At 43.4% G+C, this 20,226-nt stretch overlaps 1 protein-coding gene across 7 annotated transcripts in view; it reads left to right on the plus strand.

Moving 5' to 3' along the window:
- Elmo1 (engulfment and cell motility 1) overlaps positions 1-20,226 on the plus strand; it is a 518,869-nt gene that overhangs the window by 420,970 nt on the left and 77,673 nt on the right. The gene's annotated exons all lie outside the window — the stretch shown is intronic.

Genomic DNA, 20,226 nt, shown 5'->3' on the forward strand with positions numbered 1-20,226 from the left:
GCTTTGTACAGTCTTCCCAAACATGTTAAACTGCCCAGGTGAAGGGAAGCAAAGAACAAGGTTTAAGCTATGGTAGGAAGGGTGCTGGGGCTTTGGAAATCAATATGAAAAGGTGATTGTATTAGAATGAAAGTAAATCAGACATGTGGATAGACAGACAAGGAAGAAATGGTAGTGTCAAAGATCAATAGGATCAAAGACATTTTTAAAATGGAGATGCACGAAAGAGTAACATAGAAAGATATGATATGACTGTAAGTTGAAATTTTGGTAATGGACTTGGTGTTTTGATGGTTCAGTTAAAAGCATTTGATGATGATGGCAATGACATAGCTTAGGATACACTGGATAGTAACAGTGAATGACCACAAAAAATATTATAAAGGGGAAAATAATTTGATTAAGAACCACAGAATGAGAAACTAGGAGGACTCATCTCTTGAGTTCTTTATAATTACCAAGAACAAAAATGAGGGGACGGAAGGGCAGGAATATCTCCAAAGAACTGTGGCAAGGCCAGGAGGAGCTGAAGAACAACAGAGGAATGGGGTAGTATTCTCTCATGGAAAACGGTCTAAGAGATGACCAGGGGGTTAGCAAATAGAAGACTTCACTCTAGAAGTAGTACTGAAGACCAAGAAACCAAACTGTAAGATGAGAAGTACCCAGGCTGTTGGAAGAAAACCAGAAAAGACAGTGAAATAATAGCCATTCCCTCCTCGCCCCCGAATCACCCAGGATTATATGAGGAGCAGAAGGAGTAGTTTGTGCCCAGAGAAGATACAGAATTTACTAATGGCACACCCTACTTGCCAAAGAACACTCTGGATACTCTCAGGGAGATATGGGGGGAAAGAACTTAGGGAATAAGCAGAGCCTCTGGGAGTGTAGATCTGTAAGATTCTGGTTGCTGTAGCTTGAACCAAGTAGAGTCCTTGGCCTCCTGCTCCAGTGTTGGGTACAAGGAGGAATGAGAGTTACGTGCTCTTGGGAATTATGTCTACTGATTCTGGTGATGGGATGGAATGGATTGAAGAAGGGCTATGGGAAGGTTTTGGCAGAAGCTGCAAATATCTTTGCTTCCACACTGTCCTTTTGTTGAGGGTAACATAAGGTTTTTCAGAAACGTCTCCCATTGTTACAGTATTTTCTAGACAGAAAAAAAAAAAAAAAACCAACCCACCATTATGGAATGGGGTCTTTGCCCAGATGTATTTAGGAATTCCTGAGTTGGTTGAAAGTGTCAACCAACACTGTTTTCAAGAACAACAAAGCCGCATTTACATTATAAAAGAGCTGGTATGTTCTTTCCTCAGATACAAGGCTGGCTGTACCTAAATAGCTTTGGCTGTCTCTTAGGGGGATCACAGTTGGACCAAACTCTACAACATTCCCATGAAATGTAACTTGGAAATGATATTTTCCTTTGCTCACCACTGAACATTTTGAACTTGGGGAGCTCACACTGGCAGCAGTTTCTCTCCTGTACGTCAACTCTGGTTTAGTTGTTAAGCAGTACTTGTGAAGGGCACATGCTTCTAATAATGATTCGCAGCATTTTTTCTTGCATTATAACCAAACCCATAGATCACTCATTATTTACTAATTTATTATAAATTCAGCTTCCTTGCTTTCCCCGTTTGAAAGTAGTCATTTTAAAAAGTAACTAACTGATAATTTTTATGTGGAAAGAACTTGATGTCCTAGTGACTTGCCCTGTCACTGTGTTAAAATACACTGACAAGAACAAGTTAAGGGAAGAAGCGTGTATTTTGGCTCCCAGCTCAAGAGATGAGTTCATCATCACAGAGAAATCCCAGCAGCAAGAGCCCAAGCAGCTGGTCACAGTGCATGTGTGGTTAAGGAGAGGGTGATACAAGCTGCTCCTCAGCCAGCTCTCTCCTCTGCAGTCCAAGACACAGATGTAGGGGATGATGTCACCTACCTTCAGGGTGGCTCAGAAACTAATCTAATCTAGATAATCCTTTAGCTTGTCTGCTAGTGGCCACTAGATCCAATCAAGTTTTGATAACCAATGTAAATGGCCACACGTCATTTTGGTAATTGTCATAGAACTACTAAAAACTTTGTTATTATACAGTGTCATGAAATAGATTCATTTGGTCATCTTAAAGTCTAATTAGTTTTCCTGAATGCCTGGGTGCCTTTTGGGGCTGTGAAATAAAACGTGTTGACCTTACCCCCCCCCAAAGCAATCTCATATTTCAAAAATGTCATTTATAAGCATATGAAACATTGATTGATTTGATGGCATTTGGGTCTAAAATTACTTCTTAGATGAGGAAGAGAACAAGGCCTTGTTTTCCAAAGTTTCTGACCCAATGACTTTCTTTTCAAAAAGAAGACAAATTCAGACTTTGAAAAGAACTATAGATTGCATTTTGACCTGCTCCAGGCTGAATGTCATCAGGATGCCCCAGATAAGGGTTTCAGAATAAAACCAGCCACTGAGATGAATAAATCTGGTCTGGGCCCTGCTGTGCACCTGGCAGTGCACACACAGTCCAGCTGAGAAAGGATACGTGCCTGCAATGAACCCAGCTGAGCTAGCGATGGACTTCCATCGTAGAGGATGTGGGGATGGCTTGCTGTCTTGAAGAAGACAGAGAGAAAGCTGTGCTTAGGGGAAGCAGGAAGCACTTGGAATTTACATAGAATGTGTTTGAATTGAATTTTGGTATATAATTAGGAATTCATCACCTATTTGAGATGGGAATTAAATATTCATCACATAATTTTGCATAGAATAATATAGAGGACATCAGGAAGAGGATTCGGAGGTGGGTCAAGAATCTGAACAGTAGACCGAGGCAAAAAATAAGGCAGCTTTTAGAACCCTTGAGATTAGTAGGGCTCAGAAAGAAGTGCCCTGGCGAACTGGGTCATACATATGGAAAAGATTTTTATTCATTATTCATTGTAGTTTGAAGGGTCACACGGAGGCCCTTATATGTGTTTATGATGCTGTCACCACTGTGCTACAGTCCAAGTCCTGGAAAAAATGCTGAGGGCCCTAGAACACCATTTTTGACAAATTTGGAGAGAATCAAAAGGTATTTTTGTTTTCAAAATGTTACAGAGAGCATTCACTTTTTGTTCCTTCTGTGGTAAGAGACGTTTGTGGATCAGGTTGTTCTAATGAACTATGATGGGATTGGAGCCTTTCTCACAACGAGTCTGATTTCTCTGGTGGGTGTTTCTACAAAGGAAGACTTTACACCTGCTTGTGTGTGTTCTTCCAACTATAATACACTTACTATGAGTCTTTTCTTTTAAAAAAAAAATGGATTCTCTATGCTTTGGTGAGTGGGGGACCATGAAATATAGTAGAGAGAATGAAACCAGCAAGGCCATCCTGTAATAAAGCAGAAGACTGAAGAAAAACCCTAGGGAGGGTTTACTTTCAGGTGAAACCAGTTAGAGCCTGAGGGTGGGCATTGTTTGGTTACAGGTTAGGGCCCACCATCGGGGAAACCCAAGGCTGGAACACAGAGTGAGATCCTGGAGACAGGAACAGAAGCAGCGGCTGTGGTGTCCGGTTGGTTTGTTCTTCATAGCTTACTCCCAGTTGGGAACTTTGACTAGAGTCATATTCCTCCCCATAGGGGAGTCTTAAGTTTCCCTGAGGCTCGTAAGGTGTCATGACTGAGGCGCAGGTACTCCTTGGGGTCCCTTCAGTCATCTCAGGGTTGAGCCAGTAGTGATTCTAATCTCTGGACGTAGTCTCTATACTCTAAGGCCACTTCACTGCAGAAGTCACGAGATGAATTTAAGAAAGACCCCGGAAACATCTGCTATGTGTGATTCTTATAAAAATATCAAGTCTCTGGAACCATCTCCGGGCTTTCTGACCCAGTAGAACTACAGTTGAGTTTAGGAATGTGCCTGTTTAGTTAACATCCTGTGATGCTTCGTAATAGATGGGACATTTCAAAGAAACTGACCGAAAAATTCTGGGGGAAAATGTCTATTTACTGAAGAATGTCAAGCCAGGAGTTGCCCTGCAGCTATGGTCCTTTCTATATCCTCCGCAGTTCCTGAATAATGACAGGGAGACTGTATTTATTTGTAAGTCTTTGGTCTTATACTTAGGCATTATTTCCAACTAGCTTGTAACTCTATTATCCCATTTATACTAATCTACATCTTTCATGTCACTGCTCCCTCTCCTCAGTTTCATACAAGCAATTCCTTCCAAGTCCCCGTAGTGAATCTCCCACCTCTGACTCTCTCCCAGAGTTCCTCTCTGTGTCTGGAGTTATACCTTACTATTCTGCCTTTTGCTATAGGTCATAGGCTTTTTATTTTAACCATCCAGAACATGCCTTAGTCAGGAAAGGCAGGATAGAGGCACGGTGTACAGACGTACTCCAAAATTGTCCAGCCCATTAACAGAGCCTTGGATTCTCATCTGAGTAGAGTTTAGCTTCTTAGGGTCTTGGCACCACAGTCTGAGCTTGGTTATGTCATCTTGCTCCAGATAGAAATGGAAGTGTTGAGCTCCTGTTGGGTATGGTATGAGGAATCAGAGCTGAGTCTGCTTCTGGCCTGAGTGCCTTTGCAGTGGTAGCAAAAAGGCTCAGAAGTCAGGCTCAGCCTTCTCTCCTGGTTCTCTCACCTCACTGTGACCCAGCAGTGTTAGCAGTGTGCCCCCCCAGAAGAATCACCTCCCCAAGCCTCCCATTCTCCCTCTATAGTCTCCTGCCCCCCAGTGAGAGCTGTGATGCGGTAGAAGGCGCTTGAACCCTAATCATGGTACTTGGACTGTGACCTCAGGCTATGGCCCTGCCTTCCCAGTCCCCATCCCCTCAACTCTAAATAAGGATGGCATTCGTAACTCGCAGCATTTCTGTGAAGAAGAAGCAATGTGGCAGGATGCAGGGTGTCCATATGAGCTGCTGTGTTGTATCTGCTATTCGGACCATGATAAAAATCCAATCTTCTGTAAGTGGCCTATTAATGATGCACTTTTCGAGTCAGAGTGAAGGGCCAAATTTTAGGTTGACAACAAACGAACAAAATCAAGACAGACAAAACAAACAAACAAACAGAAACAGCTTTTAGATTTGTGCTAAAAGACGGTAAGCTCTTTTTGTGCTATGGGATATGTACCAAAACCCTAGTGGGTACTTGAAACCACAGATAGCACCAATCCCTACAGGTTCCATGTTCTTCCTTATAGTCTGCTATCTACATAGATATAAGAAAGTTCTGTTTGCACATTAAGTAAAATAAGAAGTGAATTCCGAGAGAATACTGTAATAGACTCAGTAAACTCATTTATTTGAAGAGTTATTTTCTTACTATGCTTTGGATACATGGCTGTATGTACGGCTGAAATTGCAATTGGTTTCTGAGACAGGGTTTCTCTGTATAGCCCTGGCTGTCCTGGAACTCACTTTGTAGACCAGGCTGGCCTCGAACTCAGAAATCTGCCTGCCTCTGCCTCCCGAGTGCTGGAACTAAAGGCATGCGCCACCAGAAAACTATGGTGTTAGCTTCTAAATAACAGTGGTAATATTTAATTGTGCAACTGAGCTCTCTTCTTTTGGAATTTCCTTTTGAAATAACCAATACATATGTGCGCACACAGACAGGCAAACAGAAACACAGAGAAAGAGAGGGGGAGGGGAAGGGAAAGGGGAGAGAGAGGGAGGGAGAGGGAGAGGTATGCTAAAACTATGTTTAAGAATACTCTTAGATACATGCCAAAAGCTTTCTGTCTGTGGTAGAATTAGAGATCATTTAAAACTATTGCTTACTCATATTCTATCAAACTTCATGTACTTCTGTAATGAACAGAATTTTATTTGGGGCTCTTATTAATTTTTTAAAAATATTTTTGGTGGGCTTTCGGATGCCACAGTATGTGTGTGAAGGTCTGACAACAACCAGTAGAATTCTGTCGTCATTTCACCCCTGTAGCTCCCAGGTACTGAACTCATGTCATCAGTCCTGGCAGCAAGCAGCCATATCTTCTGAGCCATTCTCCAGCCCAGGCATCTTATTCTAGCTGGTGGACTAAAAAATATTTTCTCAGAAAATATTTGCGCTTTGAGTGATGTCCTATGTCAATGGAGCTGTACCCTGACTTTGTGTCATTCAGATGTCCTCAGGCTTGATCACTAGTCTCTAGGCACCCCAAGACATACTTGAGGGGCAGTAAAGAAACCTCGTACCTGCAAAAGCAGACACCATTCCTTCCTTCCCGTGCCCTCTGCGTGTTTCTCCCCGCCTCCCCCAATGTTCACGTGAGGACAGTAGAATTTTTCTTATGGAAGTAGACCTTCTTGAGACATTCCGTGAAGGGAAAGAATGTGTTGCATTTGCTTTTTGAAGAGTTAATGCACTTTCCTCTTTCCCTCCATTTATTCTTCAAGTGGGTCTAGAGTGATTTCTTTCCCTTTGAGCCTTGCTCAGTCTCCCAGTCGCTTTCACCTGGGAACTTTAGAAGGTGAGGCTGACAACTTAGGGCTGCTGCTTATTAATCAGGTGTTTGCTCTGTGCGCCATTAATCACACAACCCACACAGCTGGGTCGGATTCATTAGTGTCATCTTCCATAGCATTCCTCTCCCCACCCCGCTTGCTCTCCGTGGCAGTCATTAAAATGCCACCATCACTTTGGTCTCTGGCTACCCGTCTCCCTACCTCTCACCTCCCTAGTCATGTGCTGTGTTTGCCCTCTTGGGTGTGTGGGAAGATTACTAAGAGGTTATTAAGCAGAACATTTAATTACAGGGCCTCTGATGGCCTTCTTGACAGATTTCCTTTCAGATCCTTGGATCGTCCTGAAGTTTCATCTCAGGATTTGTGTTCCATGCTGAGCCAAATGGCAGCCCCCAGGGGTGCAGACGACCTCAGCATGTTACTGAGCATCTGTGTGCAGGGCTGTCTCAGTAGGGCAGCTCTGCTCATCAGTCACTCCCCCCCCCCCAACCCCCAGCTTGGGTTATCCTGCTGATGACAGACCTTGCCCGCTGGTCCCCAGCCAGTGCCTTCTCACTTTACTCACTATACAGTTCCCACAAAGACAGGCTCAGTGCACTTCAGTGTTCCGATCTTTAAACTTTCTATTAGTCACTGTTCAGCACATATTTTTATAAAGCACCTATTATGTGAGCAGTTCTGAATAAGGACATAATACTCAGTCGCAGACATGTAGTTCTGGCCTGTGTATCTCACATTGTAGCGGGGGGGGGGGCTTATAAAAGCAGAATCAAAGAGCAGGTGTGTCCTCAAGTGCTACGAGGGGACAAATCTGATACAAAATTTATCAGATGTGGTTGCCCATAGTTCAAATAGTGTGGTCAGAGAATGCTGTGGTCCCAGCCCCAGCTTCATCAGTATTGTCTGCGACTCTCCAGCCCTGTCCTCATCTACTTTAGTCTTGACTTACTAGACATTCTAGGAGATTCTGGGGACCACAAAGTCTGGACAACATGGACTTGTACTGTATGCCTGTGACAGAAAGGAGGAAGTCATGTACAGAGTGAAGAAAGACAAATACCACGAAAGGCATGACTGGTCCAAGAAATAGAATCCAAGACCATAGAAGGCTGGGAAATTTAAGGATGAGATGCAGGACTGTGCTGCAAGAAGAGCAGCTGTCTTCCTATTTAAACAGGATTGAGTGTTGTCAGCCTTGCTTGAGGGGTTTCTTCACCTTAGGAAAGAGGAACGTAAAGAAGAGAGACAAATTGCCTAAGGCAGTGAAGCCAAGACTTCCCAGACATCTAGTGGGGGTTCCACCAAAAGCCAGAAGCAGGTAAAGGGGTGACAGTCAGGAGCAAAGGGGGAAGCTCGAGGAATCTGGACTCAGGGCAAGTGACCTTGTGACCAGTTACTATTGTGCAGAGGGAACTGCAGGAAGAAATAGCTAGGAGGACAGATTTTTAAACCCCTCAGCTCCTGCAGAGAAAGGTAGGATGGTAGCGATAAACGCTGTGTGGGGGCTTTGCAGTACCCCAGTCTCACCTGGATGCTGTAGAAAACATCTCTTGTGCCTGTCAGTCATGAGTATGTCACTTTGGCCAGTCAGGAGTTGGTCCTCTCCAGTTGTCCAGACTGCTTTGCTGATGGTGCATCTTTGCGCATCATTTGCTGTGTCAGTGCCCGGATAAAGAGGCTATGTCTTCTAAGATGCACACCCTCCAAAAATGCCTTAAACCAAGAGGAAGGGTTGTTGGGGAGCAAGTCAAAGAAAGTGAAATTCTGTTCAAGTGATCCTGAGCTAAATCTGAGGAGTTGATCCAGCATGACCAGAGGACCTTGAGGTTTTAGATGATATTTATAATGTCTGTGTAAGTATCATGAGGCTAGGCCCACAATTTTCAAGTGGCAGGAGAGGGTAGGAACTTTAACACTATCTTGATACAGTTTTGTCCAAGGCAGTTGGGTGGACAGAGGGAGCCACTGATATGCAGTGGGTGGAGGCCTGGGCTGCTGCTAACCATCTGCCTAGGCACAGGAGACTTAATAGAGAGAATTGCCTACACAAGATCAGCAGTGCCAATGCTGAGATAGGCTACTGTTTGCCACAAAGAATGGATCCAGTCATACTGAGAACATAGTTCAGCCTTGTCATGACAGGGAGCCGATGAAGAAGTAAGGTCAGATCCAACTGTAATTCTACTGCTTGTATAAGTCCCATGCACATCAAACATAGTTTGCTACTCACCTCTCCAACGTGCAAGGCGCCAGACAAGGTAAGGCAGGGATACGGGTGGGAAGAAAAGATGGTGTGCACCCTCCTGAAGGTTATAGCCCAAGGATGGCTTTTCATTGTTGCAAAGTAGTGACCAATCCTCTGTAGAGAATATGTCTTAGAGGCTCTGTAGTATGGTGGGAACATGTTTAAACCCTATGAATGGATGTTTTAACCTTGATGTGATGTGAAGAGTGTGGATTTGGAAAGTGAAAGAACTGTCCGCATCTCCATTTTCTTCTTCACAGGAAAGAGACAATCATAGGATTACATAGAGAATCAATAAAACTGTGTGAAATAGTTCTCAATTAATAGTATTTTATGGTGAACACTACTCTTCTCAGGGAGTCTATTAATTTTTCAGAACTCATACTTCTTTATCTTTAAGAAGAGATCAAATGATAGAGCCTTTGAAAGGCAAAACAGCATTTGCAGAGTGCCTAGTAAATGGCAGTGGACTGGCGTATACTAAGTCTTCTTGTTTCAGTGTTTAGTCTATAGACTCTTAAGTCTGTACACAGTTACCCCAAATCTGGACCTGAAGTTGATAGGATTCCCTCATCGTCCCCATCAGTACAGGGAAGCTGAGTCTCCTCCCATGGTTATCTCACCAGAGGGTTTTTAAGAAGAAAATATATGTGCTTAAAAACCTATTTGAGATGAGTAATTATTTCATATAAAATCTAGTTCCTCTTGACTCTACTTAGAGCTCTTGTCCATTTGTCTATTCAAGTTGTACTTATCCAGCCTCTATGTGTGCTAGGAACTGTTGTAAAAATTTGGCACAACAAGCAAAATCCCTTACTTGGCTAATTTTTGAAAAAATAGATGAGTGTTTGCTCATCCTCTATAATCTGACATCTACCTTCATGAACTCTACCATATTATTTCTGTAAATATACTTGGTTTGTCCCCTGAAGAAAGAGGTGACCATGAGGAGATTCCACAGAGAAGAAGAAGTATGGGGCCTATAGGCAAATATAGCACAGTGAACTTGTGTGTGAAAGCCAACGGAGAGGACCACACCTTCAGGATGCTGGGCAGAGTATAAGTGGGTTGCACCGCAGCCTGGCAAGAGCTCAGTAAAGTGCTGTGGAGGTGAAGCTTCAACCCAGGTTATAGAAATGTGTCTCTAAAGGACAAAAGGAAAATGTTAAGCCCGGGAGAGATGGCCTCAGATTTGTACTTCAGAAAGAGGGCACTCTAGAGAAAAGACCTTGATTGCTGAAAAGAGACCAAGTTAGGAGTCTCCATCTGTGCAGGAGCTAGAAGTGTCTTCATCAAAATAGTGGCCAAAACTTAGAACGGAGTCAGTGCATTGCTTAGACTGTGGAGAAAATAATTGATTGCGCGTTATTGAGATTGAGTCAGATAATGAAAAATTGAAGATGATTTCATAGTAAACTCTGGAATAGGATGAGCATCCATAGTCGGAGAACTCAAACTCAAGATGTTCCAAATTCCAAAACAAATTCAGTGTCACAAGTGTAACTTCTACCCTGACCTCAAGTGATGAGCCTCAACTAAAATGCTGGTTTACTAAACATACTGTGTAAAATTACCTTCAGCCCACCCGTGTAAGGTACATATGAAACATAAGTTTTATATTGAGACTTGGGTCTCGTCTTTGAAATATCTCTCTACGCACTTGAAAATGCTCCAAGTTGCTAATGGGTTGACATATGATACATTTCTAGTCCCAGGAATTCCAGATGAGAAATGCTTAAACTTGTGGAGACAGGAGGAACAAAAGCAGACAAGGGTTGGGAAGAGAGAAGACAAAGTGTGCATTTATATAAAGGAAATGCTTTAAGTGCACGCAAGTGGTGAATTTCTCTTTCTCCACCGTGGAAAGTCTAGAAAGTAAAAATGGCCTAGAAATGAAGACATTAGATCAAACTAAGTCATTTGAATGGATTACATTATTGAGACAGAAGGTAAAGAGAAAGGGAGGGGGCCACTAGACTCTGCACCTTCTCTTAAGAGTCTTGCAGAAGAAAATGAACTCCGAAAGACTCATAGGAGTGTGTCTTTGCAGGTGAAATGATTAGATCCTGATGGCTTCAGAAGGTAGCTTTCTATGAAGACCACCTGGTTACTTGTCTTTATCATAGATGTGGCCTTCCTTTAGAAGACGTGGACAAATAAACACTGTTTCCGAATTATCATTCTAAGCTTAGCCAAGGGTAGCTTTGAAGATTCAGCCACAAGGAAGTGATAGGGAGAATTCCACTTTTGTGTCCTTGATACCTTTTATCTTCACTGTACAGTGGGAGGATCCAGTGGTCCCATGGATGACAGGTACACTTAGCCTCTAACCATTAATACCACTCATTCTCTCACTGACTGGGAGGGCCGTGTAGTCCTCCTGGCTGCCCCTGGCCTCCCTTCCTGGTGATAGAAATTTCCATTATTGACAGGGAAACTGCTGGCTAATGGCACAGACGAATTGTAAATTTTGACAACCCCGACAGGTAAATATTGGCTTTGCACAAACAAGTTTCTATAAATAACCTGTCTGCTGAAGAAGCTCCACAGATGGCAGCAGGGCTGCCCAAGCGTTCATTTTTTCCCAGGATGCTTGGTGCAAGAAAGCACAGCTGTCAGCTTCACTGCTCTTGCTGGAGCCAAGGCCTCTCTGCTGTGCTGCAGCAGGCCGCCCATGCCCAAGGGACATGGCAGACAGACCCAGGACTGGTAGAGGTCAGTCATTCTGTAACCTCCCTCCCGTGCTCTCCGTTCCTCAGTTCCAAGGGGGTTTCTTAAAAATGTCACTTCTTTGGTTTTATCGTCAAAGGGAGGAGTTGTCTGATCCGGGGATTTATTGGCCTCTTTTAATTAAAGTCGACCTTATTGAAAAGAAAACGCAGAGGGATGAGACACAGCCAGTGTGGACCGTGCGCCATATGGCTGCATTGCTAAAAATAGGGGTTCCAAGACTCTGAAAAGAATGTCAGGCTATTGTATGTGGCACATGGTGGACTCCAGCCAAGGGGATGCGTTGGGGTATGAAACCCGGTGGCTATGTCACCCCATCTGGAAAGCTGAGGGGAGAGTGGCAAGCCATTTTAGGCAAGTTACTGAAGCACTTTTCACTTCTGTGTTAAGAGCCCCCAAAGGGAATAAAGTTGAGTAAATTGTCAGTGCTCTGAATGAGCGTGCTAGGAGACTTCTAAGCTGGTAGGGAGTAAATATGCCCTCCATTATTGAGGCCAGCCTCTGACTTAGATTGTATATCTCCCGCCCCTTCCTTCCTCCCCCTCCCCCCTCCCTAATGGTCATTTTCGGCTTCTGATTACATCTTTAGCTCCTTGGTCTAGCTTACTTGATCATAAGCCCCTTTGGGCCCATAGAACGTGCATAGGGTCTGAGAAAAGTGAGTTTATAGATGTCCAAGGTAACAATCATAACCAGGGAACATCCTCTACCAAGGCCATGGAAATGCACACAGTATCAATGGACACCAAGCATTCAGACAACATGGGTAGACAACTGAGCACAAAACAGTGCTTGAGGACAGGCTAGGAAAGTGCTCATGGACAATGGAGTGATAGTGGTGCCACACTGAGAAGAGAGGAAGACAACACTGGACATTGGAGAGTGGGGAACAACATTTCCTCGTGCTCTGAGCTCATTCAGTTCCCACTCCTGGGCAATGGGAGAGAGAGAGAGAGAGAGAGAGAGAGAGAGAGAGAGAGAGAGAGAGAGAGAGAGAGAGAGAGAGAGAGAGAGAGAGAGAGGACAGAGAGCACTACTGGGGAACACTTGCATATAGCTCCATGTTCAGAAGAACAGGCATTAGCCTGTAGACACTGTACACACAAGGCTGTGCCCTTGTGTGTCCTGACTATTTTACACAGCACTTGGCATCCAGCAGGTAACAGATCAATGTGTGCAGAAAGGAGGTGGCTTCAGTGAGTCCTAGTTCTCAGGGAATATAACTTCCATATTGAAGAAACAACCAGAGAACATCTTTGTGGATAAAACTAGAGATTCCTATCCAACCCTAGGTTCAAGCAGTATGCTCAGCACACAAAATCATGAATCACCATCCACTAAACATGTGATACTAGCAGGAGGCCTGGTAGTATGGTGAAAGTAGGGCTTTGAAATCTAGCCACTTTCCTGATAAAGTATGCACAATGTGAACTGATGAACTTTGGTCAAATTGGACTCTTTGAATCCTTCATTTTTTACAATGTAGGCAGTAATGATTGTATTCTCCAGTTTCCCAGATCCAAACCATGCTATAAATGGCAGAGATGCAAACAAGGACGCAGGACCTGCAACGCCAGGTTTAGATCTCCACTCTGATGTTCACTGCAGAGTGATTTGCATCTAATGGTGTTCTTTCTAAGCACAACTTTAAAATGGGGTGAGGGTGGTTTGTGGCTTAGTGGAAGGGCATAGCCCTGGGTTAAATCCCAAACACAAATAAGTATATGCATGAAGTGGCTGTAAGTAGTAGTTAGTGTTGTGACATTCTTTGAACAGTGCGACACATAAGTAGTGCACATATGCTAAGTCGGATGGCACTGAGAGCACACTGCCCACAGTCATTTCCCCACCACAAACTTCTAACTCTCAAGCTTTCTCAGAAGCTTCTGGCTACTTTAAAATGTGGAATGACATATATTATCATATTCCTAAAGGATTATACATGGTATTATTTAATGTTGTTCCCCTTAAAGGGAACCTTGTACTGTCTCCTCACGGAGCCAAGAAGAAAGCCTTTGAGGCCCCAGGAAAGAGCAAAATGAGTGATATTAGGTAGAATGGGGGTTAAAGTTTTGTTTTTTCTTGTGGTTGTGAAAGTAAATTCTTAAACTGGAGAAGAAAATGACTGCATGGTATTCTGAAAACAAAGGTATTATCCAAGTTTATTGAATAAGATGTGACTGAGCTATTTGACTGAAGCTAGTGCATGTCTTGTCATTCAAGATGAGAGACAACTATTCCAATCCTTTGCTCATTCGCTTAAAGTTATATATAATATGTGTGTGTGTTGTGTGTGTGTGAGTGTGTGTGGTGTGTGTGTGTGTGTGTGTGTGTGTGTAGTCATTGTACATTTAATCCCACCTTGAGTAGAAATAAGATCCTAAATCCAACCAAATTGGTAAAATCAATGAATGGATATTGCTGATACAAGCAGTTAAGCAACAATCTGTTTATGAATGAAGAGCAGGCTACAGACAGGAAGAGACAGGCAGGAGGAAGGCAACCGCCTTGTGCTAGGACCAGTGCCATAGCTAAGGCAGCTGCTGGAGGAAGTGGGAAAGGAAGACTCTAATTTATACAAACACCACTGTTGCTTCGAGTTTCCTGGGTATTTACAAATAGAAGAGAAGGTATTGTTGACAATCTCAGAACCTAACAGGCAAAGTGGTTACATGATAATGCATACAATGGAATAACTGACTTAGTCAGCTCCTGCCACTTACATAAAATAGCCACAGTCTGGATTGTTTATACAAATAGAAATGCATTTCTCACAGTTCCAGAGGTTACAGAGTCGGAGAGCAAGACAACAGCAAGTCTGGTGTCACCTTGACGATTACTTTCCATTTCCAAAAGGATGCCTCTTGCTACAGCCTCACACAACAGAGGGATGGGAGGGCCAGTGGACTTGGGCACACCCCTTACATTCTCTTGTAAGGGCAAAACTTCCCATAGCTAAAGTGCAACTAATGGCTCCCTTCTTAATTCTATCACTCTGGATATTAAGTCCTCACATTGGAATTTAGAGGAACACAAGTATGTAAAGTAACTTTGGCAATTTTCTTTCATCTCCTTTGTATGCTTAGCTTCTTCTAGCCACTGCAGATGTGACCCTCCTATACAGGTGTCCTGGAGGAGTGCTGTCCCTCACTATCTTTCAGATGAGTCAGGGCTCCTTGCCTTCAATCTACATCCCGTGTTGTAAGTTCACCCAGTGGCCAGCAGCTTTGCCATCCTGTCTCCAGAGACAAAGAACACACCGTTTTGAGCCTTTCCACATGTCAATGGCTGTCACTTATAATTACTTCATAATTCTATTTTAGGCTGTGTTGACATGCTCCAGTAGAAAGTGTTTGTTTCCTCCAAGTAGAGCTGAGGGGGTCTTAGATGTTACAAGCTGCTACGCTTTGCAGTTGAGGAGGGGAAATTTACCTCTGGCTGTGGCCAAGAGGGCAAGGCTGCAGACTGAGTCACACTCAGGGGTCTTCGCAGTTCTTTCTTCAGAGTCCACCAGGTATGAACCACTGTGTGGACTCTGACCTAACAAGTGGATACTTTGAGAGACTTTGCCTTTAAATTTTGAAGAAAAGAAAAGAAAAGAAAAGAACAGCTTTATGCATCTACTTAGGAGTGACTTAGCTAGTCCGTCGGTTTGTGAAGTAAATTGCACATGGATGCTTTCTTATTGTCATGCCCAACTTGTAGCCTTCTAGAACCAGTCATGTGATAACCTCGTAAGGCTGTTGTGTCCTAAGGCAGCTGGGCTGGGGTGAACAAGGAAGCTTTTCAAAAAGAATTCAATTCCTACCACTGCCCAGCTCTGTGGTCTTAGACACATTGGCTCACCATGTTGAGCTTCCATAGGGCTATCTATGAAAAATGAGGCATGAAACCAGCTTCAAAGAGTTTTCTGACAGAACAAAGAAAACATTTTAGGAGAGTGGGTAGTTTCTTCTAAATGGAAAGTTCAAGTAGTCCAGTGGAAGTTCCTGCTTGATGAGTTACCCGGGAGTGGTCACCAAACGGATGTCATAGGCGAATCCATCTGATTGCTGGGAACATTTTGGGCTTGTCTTTATGGTTTGATCAGTGCTATGCCAGTTATTGAGTTAGCACTTTCCTAGGTGAGCTCGAAAGCGAATCATTTAACAGCTATTACCCTGCCAGGGATCAATGTGTGATTATGGTGTTCCCAGTTTAAGAAGTTGAATGGATATGACTGATATATACTGACGATATATACAGGAAGCCTCCAGGCGACTGTTTCTCAAAAGTTCTTATCTCATAAAGTTCTTTCCTCCCCCTGTTCACCCCTCAGAATTTCTGGATTGGTATGATACAGAATGCCCTCTGAAAAATGCAGGTTAGATTCCAGCATACTCAGGTCTTGACAAACTAGCCTTGATCTACCCAGCTCACCTTCCGGTCACAAAGTTATTCCCCTCAAGATAGAGGAACATAAATATTCACAGTCCTTATGTGTGGCCTCAGAGGAACTTGGAACTTCTCCATTCCTTGAAAGTCTCACCATAGTCAATACTATAAGCTATACTAATCACTTTCCCCTCATGGTGGAACTCTTTCCTAGGCCTGTTTGTCTAAGGTTGTCTCACTAGATCTAAGGACCGTGACTCTGAACCCTTGTTAAGCGTGGGTTAATTGCTAATTTAGGCAGTGTTCTTGTTTTAAAAGTCCCTCTGGGGAGCACAGCATCAGAACTGGGAGCTGGCTTTCAGTTTGCTCTCACTCGCCCAGCTGCTGATGGGGTTACGAGGATGCCAGCAACATATGCCACTCCAGATTCTTCTCATTTACAGAAGCTTAATGGTTTCCACACTTGTGATTTGGTCTTTGGCCATCTTTAGAATCAGGAAGTCAAGCCAGCCAGTATTATTGGGCACACATCAACTCTAACGACAGCATAGGCAGTGAAGTCGTCATTCATGGTCTCTCTTGTTCCTGGTGTGCTCCTACTTGGAGAAATGGCATGGCAAAGAGTGAGACAGGAATTTGAGCTGTTGCTGTAAGGCATATGCCACTGTTTGCATGCCACGGGCTAGCCATTTGTTTCCCCCAGGCTCCAGGTCCCAGCAGCAGTAACAGCAGAAGAATGGAATATTGCTACTGTGTCTTTCTTGGCTGTGTTCTGAGAGTGGAGAGACCTCCCCAGGCAAAGGTTTTCCTGCATTCTAAATACACAGGGTGTTACCAGTTTGCACATGATGGAGCAAGGTTGCTGAGATGTTTCATCTACCATCTCATCTCAAAATGTCCAGAAAGTGGAGCCCTTATTTTGCTCGTATGAGTGAAATCAAATCAGAAATTTAAGTTGGAGTAGAGGCCACTATGTAGACATTATCAGCATGAGAGACCAAGCCTGCAGGAAAAGACTTTTTGCGGCCACTTGACCTCCAGGGCTAGTTTTTGGAATTTTGTCTCAGGTGAGTAGCTGAGTCTTTGGCCCAGCCATAATTTGGCCACGGAGTTCACCTCTTGCCTGTGTTCTGTCAATATATTCGTATATGCTTAAGAAGGTGATTTATGGCTTTTTGATTTTTTAGTGCATGTTTACACCTTTAACATATCATAATGTGTATGATGTTCGGGGTAAGAAGTTTTATAAATCACATCTTTAAACAAAACAAATACTCACTGTCCCAGCTTACAGATGCTCCGATAAACACCATTACCAAAAGCAAGGAGGGAGAAAGGATTTATTTTGCCTTACAGTTTAGAGCCCATCCTAAGGGGAAGTCAGGAACTGAAGAGGAGGCCAGGAAGGACTTGTCTTATTAGCTTCCTCTCTATGGCTTGCTCAGCCTGCTTTCTTGGACCACCTTGGACCACCTGCCCAGGGATGACACCATCCACAGTGGTTTGGCCCCTCCCACATCACCATCAATCATTCATCAAAAAAAAAAATATCCCATCCACATTTGCCCACAGATGAATCTGACAGAGTTGGTGTTTGTTTGCTCATTTTGGTGGTTTTGTTGTTGTTGTCTTATTGAGGTTCCCTCTTTCGACATGATTCCAGTTTGGGACTTGCCATTCTTGCCAGCAAAGGGATAAAACATAGTCTTTGTCTATTTAACAACAGCATCTAAGATGAAACCAACTGCAGGAGAGTCTCACTGTCTTAACCCATTTATCTCACTAGTTAAAAATGTTGGCATTCTTGTTCCGCTCTTCGCTGCTGTAGCGGAACCGCCTAAGACCGGTCAGGAAAGGGTTTGTGGTCATCCCGTTTCTGGAGGCTGAGAAGCCCAAAGCAAGTGGCCATTCCCTGCATTTCTGCAAACATGGTAGAAGCCAGAAGACAAAAAATAGCACCTGAGAGTAGACAAAACCAAAAAGTATATTCACAAAGCAACGACCTGTTGTCAAAGTAACTAACCGATGACTAATCACCAATAACCAATAACTAATCCAGGCCTTGGAGCGAGAATTCACAGGGAAAGAATTAACTCCTCTAAAGCAACTACTCCTCTAAGTAACCCTCACCAACTACCAAAGTCAACTGGATTTCAGCACACGCTGTAGAGGGGAGTAACACAGTATGACACGTAACCATGGTCATGGTTGTGGCCTCTTTAAATAGTTTAGTTGAATGCAAAGCATATAAGCATATATTCAACCATTAAACCATTAAAGTTTTTTTTTAATGTGGAGCCAAAACATGTTTTGGGCTTCTTAATTATTGTTTATTAGTACCATAACTCTGCTAAAAACACCAAGTGTGATTTCCAGTTTCAGAGATTTTTCTTTCCTTTTGAAAATGAACTCCAATCTTTAGGCCATCTCCAACAAGATCTAGATATTGCATCTCTAATCTTCTGTGGTTGACCCACCAGCCACAGGTTTGTTTTGTCTTCTGAAGCGTGTTTCTTTCTTGCCTTTGAAAGCATGCAAGCTCATTCAAGGAAGAGCTTTTCCTTTTCACATTCGTATGCCATCGTTGTCTATAACATGCAATCAAGTTACATAATTACAATAACAAGTGTAACTGTCAGAACGGAGTTTGAAGACACAGACTCCTAAGTATCACATCACAGCTGGCAGAAGCAGAAGTGTGGGACAAGCCTGAAGCTTGACTGGTAGCTTGGAGTGTCAGCCTGGGCATCAGGCGACACAATTTTCCAGAAAGAACTGAGCCTGTTTCTTACTCAAGCAAGTCAGCTAAATTAAGAGGTTTCCTACATTCAAGAATGCAGTGATAAGCACCCGTTATTTGTGTCCCCCCCCCAAAAAAAATGTATTCCCAGAGTTCCTCAGAGAGCAACAGTTGTGAATCTTATCAGCTCCCTTCAGCAGAAAGTGTGCACTATGATCCGGCAGGACCTGTGTTTATCTTCTAAAAGGATATGGGAGGATGAATGTTTTAGACAGTGTGTGCATAGTGTGCATTGGACAGGACATCTTGGGCTTTTAGCAGCCTGGAACAAATTGGTTTTGGTTGAGGACACCTGGTAGCAGTTTTAAATCTTTCTATAAAGACACGTAATTTAAATTGTCTGCTTGGCACTTGGTTTCATTCCACTCTGTCTGGGTTGGCCCTGGTGTAGTTTTCTAAGACTGCTGGGACAGAGTACCAGAGGGAGGTGGCTTAAAAATGTGTCATTTCACAGTCTGGAAGCCAAAAGTCTAACGTCAAGGAGCCTGCAAGGCCTTGGGCCTTTGAATCCTGCAGGGGATTCTTTCCTGGCCTCCTGGGCGTTTCTCATGATTTGTTAGCAGCCTTTGGCAGTCCTTAAATGTGCTGGATCCAGGGATCAGAACTGCTCCTCAAATGTGACACTATTTATTAAATAGTCAGAGGGCCACACCTTAACCACTCACACCCACAGTGACTAGTATTGCTCCCTGGCCTTAAGACTTCAATGGAATGATGCTAAAGTTTGTAATGCCAGGGCCTGGGTACATCCCCTGAAGGATTTCAAAGCTTAGGTCAGGCCAAAAAGCCCAGATAAAAGAACTTTAGTGAGAAAAAGAAAACTCCTGTTGTTTGCTTCTTTCTCAGTCCTGTGCTAAATAAGCACTGCCTGCAATTCATTGTTAATTTTTTCAATTGTCAATCATAAACTTAATGATTTTTTTCATTTGCCAAATCATAACAGGTGTAATTGTCTTGTCATATGTTTTCATTTATAAGTAATAGAAAATACACATCTTCCACTAGAAACCTGCATTTCTGCTAAGTAAGCAGAAGCTAAAAGTAGGCTAGACTTCAGTGCTAATATAATCATGGGTTGACTTCAGCACTAGCCTAACTGAGGGCCCGCAGCTAGCAGTGTGCTTCCCTGAGTTCTTCCCACATGCAGCAGATTTATTTCCCAACTGTTAGTCAGTAATGGTAGTAGTGTGGGACATTTGCATACCACCTCACCTCCTGGATTACTGAAGGAGCAAGAACTTTCACAGAAACACTCAGTTGACCCGACCCTCTTGTCTCCTTGGGACACTCAGACATCAAACTCACATACAATCAAAGGAAAAGGACTCCATAGACCACTTAGGTCTATACCTAAGTGGCAGATGGGGGTTGGGGCTTGGCATCAGCCTGGCCCCAGGACTGCCTGGCAGAAGAATAGAATAAAAAGGTCCTCCAAGGAAGGAAGAAGACTGGTTACCACCAGCAGCAGCAGCCCTGCATAGACATGAAATCACTGAGGTTCAGTGAACCAGGCCTATCTTTGCAAAAGCACACAGCTCCTAAGTGTTAGCTCAACACTCCCAGACATGGGCTTTGATTCGTTTTCTTCTGTGCATCACTACTCCATC

The sequence above is a fragment of the Mus pahari genome, chromosome 16 (genome assembly GCF_900095145.1).
Source record: "Mus pahari chromosome 16, PAHARI_EIJ_v1.1, whole genome shotgun sequence".
NCBI lineage: Eukaryota > Metazoa > Chordata > Mammalia > Rodentia > Muridae > Mus > Mus pahari.